This window comes from Leptonychotes weddellii, chromosome 10 (genome assembly GCF_054177405.1).
Source record: "Leptonychotes weddellii isolate Sample4059 chromosome 10, ASM5417740v2, whole genome shotgun sequence".
In the NCBI taxonomy this organism is placed as follows: Eukaryota; Metazoa; Chordata; class Mammalia; order Carnivora; family Phocidae; genus Leptonychotes; species Leptonychotes weddellii.
In genome coordinates this window covers 111,787,299-111,795,321 of record NC_138378.1, presented here as the reverse complement: position 1 = coordinate 111,795,321, position 8,023 = coordinate 111,787,299, and positions in this window count along the sequence as shown.

Genomic DNA, 8,023 nt, shown 5'->3' with positions numbered 1-8,023 from the left:
TGTAACGAAAATGGACATTTTTTATTTAAGTTCAATTAGCCAACATATAGTACATCATTAGTTCAAATGTGGTGTTCAATAATTCATCAGTTGCTTTTATTCATTCATCAGCGCGCTTCTTAATGGCCATCACCCAATTACCCCATCCCGCCACCTACCTCCCCCTCCCCCCCAGCAACCCTCAGTTTGTTTCCTATAGTTAAGAATCTCTCATGGTTTTTCTCCCTCTCTGATGAAGGAAAACAAAAATGGACATTTAACGGGCTTTGTATCAGATTCTTCATCATTAGGAATCTAGTAAGAATTCTTGGAGATTTAAATGCAGCAACATAGGACTTTTTAGGGGTTCGCATAAAAGTATCTGGACAACCCCAGGTATATTTTATAAAAATGCACTCAATATTCCAATTTTATACTTTGAAAATCAGAATGAATGCTTAATCTTTTGCATAAAATCTATGAAAAATAAAGCTAAAGAAAATTTCTTAGGCTGTTGAAGGTCTACTTCAACCACCTGATTTCTTTCACTGCTCAGTACAGGGATGGCTGAGGTATGCTGCATTTTCCTCCTTCCCCCCAGCCCATCCTCCTGGCCTGAGGGCTAGGCCTCCTCTTGCCAGCTATGTTCTCTATACTGTGGTCAAACTCTGCACTCTTTGGATATGAGAAAAGCCTTACTTCCCCTTTTTGTTAGGAGAGCCAAGCCCTGTCAGGGTCCAGAAGGAAAGTAAATCTCGATTTGGACAGTTGACATGACAGTTGCTAGAAATATGACCGCCCTGGGCATTACTGTTTAATCATGCCTGTCTAAGACCATGTGGGCTGGGTACTAGTCAGGGAGAAATATCAGCATTTTCACAAACAAAAGAATGCTGAGCTTCGGGTAACAAGCTTTGGATGTTTCCTCTTTAGATGCCCATCTAGGTCAATAGTATCCAAAGTCAGGGATTAGTAGCAATGACTATAACAGCATTCCCCAGTTTCATCCTGCTCAGCTGTTTTGGGGTAACCCAGATACTCCAAGATGGGAAGAAGAGCACCCACTTACATAGAAACATTTTTATTCAATGACAGTGATTATTAGGCAGAAGGGCTACGTAGGCTAAAAGGTTGAGTTTGCTTTCATGTCCACATAGTTAAAATCCTCTGTGACCTATTTTCTCAGATTCTGATCATTCCAAGATGTGGGCACTAATCATGAAAGTCTGAACTTAGCTTTTGTGTAAATCTTCGGTCGTGAACATTTTCTTACAGTAGAAAATGTCTTTATTAAGCACTGCAGTTTATACAAGATGACTGTCAGGCATCTATCACCACCCTCCATGGGCCTGACCTGCTTGACCTCTTGGAGCTGATTAGGTTGGTTGTAAATTCAAGCTTCATTAGAATGTGATGACAACGAGCGCGTTGTCTCTAGTTCTCCATAACACCACATCTGACTTGTGAGCAAAGGAAGGTACCACATGCGTCTCCTTGAAAAACTTGGGAAAATTATAATATGCAAAATCTTTTGATATAACACCAAGAGGGTAAAACCCTCAAAATTATAGATTTCTACTAACTGCTTCTTATGTGTATCTCATCAGTGCCTTGTACTTAACAAGTACTCAGTGAATATTTGCTAGATAAATGGAGGAATGGATTGCAACCTTGTCAAGATAGGTACAAAGTGACCAAAATCTACAAGAGAACTTGAAAAAGTGAAACCATTATTGTGTTACAAAAGTGGGATTACGGGCAATTCTATTTCATTTAAAAATATCTTTCAATATCATAGCAATAATGTTTCAACAATAACCACGACTTAAGTTGACATATAATTCGATTCACCAAGAACTGTCCAACTAAGCATATACTTAATACTATAGAACATACCAGAACACCTAAACCAAGGCCTCTGTCCTTGAATACCACATTGTGTCCTGGAAGATAGGACATAAGATAGGACAGAGAAGTTTCTAAACAGATCGTGACTTAATGGAACTCCCAAATGAGCAATACACAGAAGCACTGGAAGCAAAAAGAGCTCTAGCTCCTACTTGAGGAAAATCTATAGAGTCTTAAATACTCAAGAGTGAAGCATTTGTTTTGCCTGCTGCAGCAATCAGAAGCAGAAGCTGGAATCAATGCAGGCCACTGGAGTGATCTGCAGCTTGGGGCTGGAGTTACTCATAGCCATTAATTTTCCATTGCTTTGGGGTTTGGTTCACTTCACTTTTATCACCTCAGATCCTCTTGTGACTCCAAGGTATCAAGCACAGTCATTGCTTCCTTGACAATTACCCAATGAGCATCGTTGTGCTCCAAATCTGCAAGAGCCACGGGAAGGGAAAAGTCACAGAAAGGCTTTCTGACAAGTGCCAACCACTGTTAAAGCATCACTGCTCTTACTGGTATGCACCTCAATCTTATCTAAGGCAATCAAACTGGCTCTTACTCTTAATCCTAAAATTCAAAACTCTCCACATTTAAGGTGTCCCCAGATGAACTTCTAGCTTTATCTCTTGCCACGCTATCCTCTCCCCAACTCTCCTTCCATAAATTCAGCCCTATCATCCTACTTGACATTCTCCAAATATGCTCCAAACTCTTCAGCCTATGGAATTCTGCATAAGTCTTTCCTTCTTCAAACACATCCTTTAAGACCTTGCTCAAGTACTACTTATCCCGTACCACGCATCCAAACTAACTTCCCATTCTCTCTCCTCTAACCTATTATATCTTAATTACAGAATAGTAAATATTTTCCTAGGTAGGTCTCACTTACTTATTAGTTTCCAGAAATTCACTCCCATCTTATCCAATACCATGCCTTGTATCGTGCCCCCCACACACAGACAAAAAGAAGCCAGGCTAATGTAGCATTATACAAAAAAAAAAAAAAAAAAAGAAGTGTCAATTGAACACCAGAATTATGGTACCAGTTGTCAGGTATAGTCCACAAGGTCAAGATATTTATTTATAACCACACCTGGAAGGAGGTCGTTAATTTGATTTTGAAACGACGATAAAAAGATTAATTGGGAATAACAGGAGCCACATTCTGAAGCTTCTGGAATGAGACCTGTTAGGAGTGTGTTACGTGAGTACTAACACTGCATGATAAAGAACAAAAATATGGTCTGAACTCAATCTCTAATGCTTCACCAAGAGCAAAGATGGCCGCCTGGACTAGCCCATCTGTTTTTTTACTTCAGAGGGCTTATCCCACTGACCATGTCAGTAATACTTCATTTTTGCAGGTCAACTCTGTGACAGGCTAGGGAAAGCTACAGGGCTGCAAATGACTCTCTGCAGTGGGTTTCTCCTCCATTATCTGAGAATTCTTACTAAAATCTCATTAAAGGACAAAGCCTGGTCTCTACAGACCAATGCGGAGTTAATGGGAGAGAACCCCATGGGAGAGCAGGGTTTCCTGTCTCTGGATTGCAGTAACAGATGAAGCAGCAATGGCAGCTTGAAGAGGAAGCCGAAGAGACAGGACAGAATCCTGAGCATAGGGAAAGCACCGCACGGAACGCTTCAGAAATCACTGGGAGACACAGTCTGACAAATTTATTTTGACTTTGTGATATAACGTGGGTTACAAGACAATACCAAAAAAGCTGTGAGTGTGTAAGAAATTTCCCCAGCATAGTATTTCGATTCCCTTCAATAAAATAAGTTATTTAAAAATATATACTTCTACAGGTCAGTGACTATATTTGATAAATCCTGGTGACTTTAGATCTTGAACCCAGTAACTATCTCAAAACTCCCCAATCTTATATACACTGTGTCAAGATGACTTTAAAATCCAAATAATGAAAGGCATTGAATGTGATCCCTGAGGTCCCTTTCCACTTTGGTGTTCAAAGGATATAATGCATTTTTCCTGGGTAAGGTTGAACTGATGTTTGAGAGGACACTCGTGAAGTCTGGGATTAGCTCCACATATTTGAAAAAAAAAGATGGGAGGTTTTTTTTGCTCTGAGCAAGAGAGGAAACAGCCTGTTTGCAGTTTAATTCAGGTCAGAACTTTAAAGAGTTTCTGATCTGTTTCCATTACCGTGTTCCAGATTCAAGAAACTTCAGTCTAATGGGGGAAGCACAAACAATAATTTTCTTATAACATGGAAATGTGATGATAGTGTTAAATACAAAATATCCTCACAAAGCAGAAGTTTACTTATCACATTCGAGGTAATCAGGACATTTTTTAGGGAGAACTAGATCTCAGTTTGCACTAGAACTTAGTAAAAAGTTGGTCAGACAAGGAGACAGACAAGGACAATCCAAGCAGTTGTCACTGAAAAAGAAAAGGCGTAAAACTAAAAACACAGTGTGTTCAGGAAAATAATAACACTTCTCTCATTCTAAAGAGTATAAAGGAAAATGACTAACTGTCAAGGAAGTAGAAGTAGGTATGACTTTCCTCTAACCCTGTAAAGGAAGGGAGTCATTTATAAAACTATGTGACAAATTACCCACAGCCTTATGACTGACTCAAAATTCGGCCCTGGTGATTGTACTCTCCTGCTTCACAGAGGACCTGTCACTCTGTAGATACCAGTAAATATTTTTATAAATAAACGAATAAACAGCATACAATGACTTTGTTCTTTCAGTGAAAGGAAGAGAAAACTTACCTCGGCTATTCAGTATTTCTTCCTTCACTGCAGTTAGAAGGCTGAATAGAAAGCAGATGCCAGATTAGCTCTTTGGAAAAATCCATTTCCTAGAATGCCATTTTTAGTCCAAGCAACCCAGGTCACAGCCATATCACTTAGCCAATCCATCGCAATGCTGATCAAAGGGTCTTGGGAGAAACACTGTGCTTTCCTGAAGAACACATTCCTACCACCATATAAGGGAGACCTCAAATTCCTAACCTCATTGTCAGGCGATTGAGGAAAAATAAAGGAACAAACAAACAAACCACTAAATAAATGAATAAATAAAACAGTGACATCACCAGAATATTACTAATTCCTTTTGGGCAACAAGAGGTCTAGCAATAGGTAAAGATAGCAAAAAGGTGAAGAAGATATGTAATAACAGTAGGTATGGTGTCTTGGGCTGACGACTAAACTCTGAGATATGCCATATCTTTATCTTCAGGGAAGTCTGGATATTTCCAAGCCAGGGACCATGCTGAGCAAGATGAATATCCTAAAGCCGAGCCATTTGAGATTTACTTTGTGATGTGACAGTTTGATGTATTTTATATCATTATACTAAATTCTCTATTTCCTAATTTAATTTTATGACTACTGGTATTCTGAATTGAAAATGTTTTCCCCACTTTAACAAGCAGTCCTGTTCTTCATTGGCTGGGAAATGGTAGGGAAATTAATGTCCTACTCTTCTGGAGCCTCTGCAGAATATTTTCAGGCTTCATGGAACCCCAGACTTGTATGGTTTAAAGTTGCTTTGAAGGGAGGACAGATGGGAGGCAGGCAGCCACGTGTTGTTTAGGACTAAGAAAGAGAATAATAATGGAAAAGGGGCTTAGAAAAGTGGGAAAAGCTCAAGTCAGTCATGCATTTGAATGTCAAATCAAGGAATCTGGACCTTTCAAGGAATTTCATGAGGTAATCCTTATCTAATAGTGGATTTATGGTTATCTTTATAAGCTAATTCTAATATAGCTTAGCTTAAATGTGATCACTCTTTTAGATGAGGAAGCAATAAACTATTGGCTCACACTATGAAGTTTAATACCAACTTAGTTTTTCGTAATGATACAGAATCCTTTCTGAACCTCAGGATTTGGAAGCCATTTTATTTCCTGTAAGTTTATGCCTTTTCATTTATAAAACAAATCTGGATATACAATGGGAAGTGATCATCAAACATTAATATTTCAGTGTAGCCTACTGTCCATTTCTCAAGTGTAAAACAAAGAAATTTTACCTCTAAAAATAACCATGCTATGTTTCTAAAATAATTAAATAGACTGAAGGATTATATGACCAAGCTCTCAGCAATTATGTCTGTTTATGTGTTTACACACACGTGAGCACATGCACACACACATACACACACAAAGTCAAGTCTAGTCAGGAGTCAGAAACCACATCTCTTAATTTAACAGAGAAAATGTAATAAAAATAATTTACCAGGTATCAAAAATTGTGACAAGATAACCGGTCCTACTAGAGCACTCCAGCACTCTGACTTATCTTTTGTGTCCATAAATTACTTTATTTTGTATGTCTTATCCCACAATTAACAACATCAAAATTCTGACTCCTACTTCAGAAACTTGCACTGATATTCATGTATGGTCTTATAATCACTTTTGCACATTTAAAGTCCGGCAGAATGAGGTTTTACTTAAGTTCATCATACTACAATTTAATTGGATATCTTACTTTGGGATTTTTCATGACCCAATTCAATTGAATTGAATGTCTATCTTGTGCCAGAGAATCACTTCTGAGGAAGGATAAGATCAAATTGGAAAGAAAATCCTACATCCAGGTAAAATCTAAAGAAGCATTCTTCTTCTTTTTTTTTATTATGTTATGTTAATCACCATACATTACATCATTAGTTTTTGATGTAGTGTTCCATGATTCATTGTTTGCATATAACACCCAGTGCTCCATTCAATATGTGCCCTCTTTAATACCCATCACCAGGCTAACCCATCCCCCCACCCCCTCCCTTCTAGAACCCTCAGTTTGTTTCTCAGAGTCCATTGTGTTACGCTACTCGACCTTATCCCTTCTAAAAGAATTTCTCACCAAGAAAATTAGCATTTCTGGCTCCTAAAATAAAACTGCCTGTGAGTTATCACACAAGGAAGAGGGTTTTATGTCATTATCCAAGTGAAAAACACAGAGTCCAGTATCAATGTCAGTCCACTGGCTTGTGGCTGGCCTCCAGCCACCACCTTCCATACACACCAAAACCTGTGTTCTGTCTCAATGCACACTACCAGAACACCCTACTTCTTTTTGAAGCTCCCAAGTTACATTTAAAAACTCTACCACATCTCTATTGAAAAGATTCATTTAAACTAAGAATCTATTTTCTCAGTCACTTAAGGGTGCTGTCTATTTAGATATATCTAAATAGTAACTAAGCTCTTAGCAAATATTATTTCTTCATTCCCATACACACAGAGATTGCAAACTGAAAGGAAGAGCAAAGCACTGGGTATTCAGATCTGGTTCTCTTACTTAGGCATGTGCTTTTGAGGAAGTTGTTTAACCTTCTCACGCCTTGGAATTCTTATCTTTAAAATGCATATTATGTGTACCTCAACATAATAAAGGCCATGTATGGAAAGTCCACAGCTAATATCATAAGCAGTGGTAAAAGCTGAAAGCTTTTCTTCTAAGATCAGGAACAAGACAAGGATGACTACTCATGCCACTTTTATCTGACATAGTATTAGAAGTCCTAGCCAGGGCAATTAGGCGAGAAAAGAAAATAAAAGGCATCCAAATTGGAGAGGAAGAAGTAAAACTGTCACTATTTGCGGGCAACATGATATTATATACAAAAACCCTAAAGACTCCACCAAGAAAACTGTCAGGGCTAATAAATATTTTCAGTAAAGTTGCAGGTTACATCATCAATATACAAAAATCTGTTGCATTTCTAATATTAATAACAAACTATCAGAAAGAGAAGTTAAGAAAACAGTCCTAATCACAATGGCATCAAAAACATTTAATTACCTATGAATAAATTTAACCAAGGAGTGAAAGATCTTTACAGTGAAAATTATAAGACACTGATATAAGAAATTGACGAGGTCACAAATAAATGGAAAGATATTCCATGTTCATGATTTGGAAGAAATAATATTATTTAAATGTCCATACTACCCCCAAACAATCTACAGATTCAATGCAATCCCTATTAAATTCCAATGGCATTTTTCACAGAATAGAACAGTCAATCCTAAAATTAGTATGGAATCATAAAAGATCCCAGATAGCCAAAGCAATCTTGAGAAAGAAGAGCAAAGCTGAAGGCATCAAACTCCCTGATTTCAAATGATATTACAAAGCTACAGTAATCAAAA